This window comes from Alligator sinensis, unplaced genomic scaffold, assembly GCF_000455745.1.
Source record: "Alligator sinensis unplaced genomic scaffold, ASM45574v1 scaffold688_1, whole genome shotgun sequence".
NCBI classification, from domain to species: domain Eukaryota; kingdom Metazoa; phylum Chordata; order Crocodylia; family Alligatoridae; genus Alligator; species Alligator sinensis.
This window is the reverse complement of record NW_005843754.1, coordinates 12,598-14,325: the sequence shown is the minus strand read 5'-3', so window position 1 is coordinate 14,325 and position 1,728 is coordinate 12,598. Positions and strand designations below refer to the sequence as shown.

The following is a 1,728-nucleotide window of genomic DNA, read 5'->3' as shown; positions in this document are numbered from 1 at the left end:
TCTCAACCTTCTCTTGCGGAGGCTGAAGAGGTCCAGGTGCCCCAGTCTCTCCTCGTAGGGCTTGGCCTGCAAGCCCTTAGCCATACGAGTGGCCCTTCTCTGGACCCTCTCCCCGTTATCCACATCCCTCTTGAAGTGCGGTGCCCAGAATTGCACGCAGTACTCCAACTGCGGTCTGACCAGCGCCCGATAGAGGGGAAGAATCACCTCCTTGGATCTGTTCGTCATGCATCTGCTGATGCACGATAAAGTGCCATTAGCTTTCCTGATGACTTCATGTTCATCTTGGAGTCCACTAGGACTCCAAGATCCCTTTCCGCTTCCGTGCCTCCAAGTCCCTGAGCATGCAGCGTGGGCAGAGAAGCTCCTTCTGGCTGCTGCCCCCAACCCCATGGTAGCAGTGGGGACCAGTGCTCAGAGCTCTGACCCTGCGTGGCCTGTGCCAGCTCCAGGCTTACCCTTCCAGTCTGAGCAGTAGCAGCAGCACCCGGGAAGAAACTTGCTCATTGTGGGTGGAGAAGTGGACCCTCCCCCTTACCGCTGCCAGTCAGTTTTTTGTGTGGCTGCCTGCGACTAACTGAGCTGCCTTGTGGCTTGGGCACCGCTGCCTCTGGGCTGCCCTGTAGCTGATGTGCACTGTCATCGCTGCCGCACAGGTCAGCCCAGAGGCAGCCGTGATGGAGCTGCAGGGCAGCCCAGCGCAGTGTGGGCTACGGGCAGCCACACCAAAAACTGTCCAGTGGCGGCAAGAGGGAGGAGCCAGTTTTTCCCTGCAACAAGCAACATTTTTTTTCCTGATGCACCCGCTGCTGCAGCTGTTCAGGCTGGAGGGATGAGTCTGGAACCAGTGCTGGGGCCCAAGCTCAGCAGCGGCAGCACAGGAGAGCGTTGGGTGGCTCGGAGATGGAGGTGACACAGATGATACTCAGGGCAACTCTGCGCGGGCTCCACATGACTATACCTGGAAGCACTGGTGTCAGGAGAGGCTGCTTTTGCCCCATGCTGAGCTGCAGTTTCTCTCTCATGCTGCCACTGATCTGCCTGGGCAAGGCAGCCTGGAGCTGGTGTGGTGCGTACTACAGGGGCATGGTAGGTGGGAGCCTGGAGCTGGTGCACACTGCTACCAGCTGCTACTTTCTGCCTAGTGACAGCCAGAAAGAGCTGCAGCTGCCCTGACTGCCTGGAAAGGCATCCCAGCTGCAGATCCATCCCAGGCCCGCTTTTTGCCCAATGGGCAGCAGGATGCGCCACAGCTGGGCAGCACCTTTCCCAGGCAAGTCCAAGAAACCCTCCATGGACTGGATAAAGCCTCTCCATGGGCTGGATCTGGCCCACAGGCCATATTTTGCACACCCCTGCTGTAATGTTTCCCAGCAAGTGTTGTTCCCACTCTCTGAAACTGAACAGTATGGAAACAAGCAACTGTTCCCTTCTTTGCCTTCTAATGACAGATGTTAGGGGACAGTCAGGTTTGCGGTCTTGATTTTCAGCCCAGATCTAGTTTCCATGGACTGCCATGATCTTAAGTTGCTGTCTTGACTCAGCAATGTCAGAGTTAATTCCCCAGCCCAAAGTAGCCACCCTTTCCCAGGGCATTATGGGATTTGTAGTCCCCCCATTGAAATGAGCATGGTACACAGAGGTTCTGCGTAGCCATTCCTGTGGGACAAGAAAGAAGCTGAGGCTGTCTCTGGCTGCTTCTGGTCAGGTTGGCCTGAAACCCAGGAA

The 1,728-nt window shown here is 56.6% G+C and overlaps 1 protein-coding gene across 2 annotated transcripts in view; it reads left to right on the top strand.

Moving 5' to 3' along the window:
* Window positions 1-1,728, top strand: part of LOC102367929 (zinc finger protein 420-like) — a 17,968-nt gene that overhangs the window by 7,264 nt on the left and 8,976 nt on the right. The gene's annotated exons all lie outside the window — the stretch shown is intronic.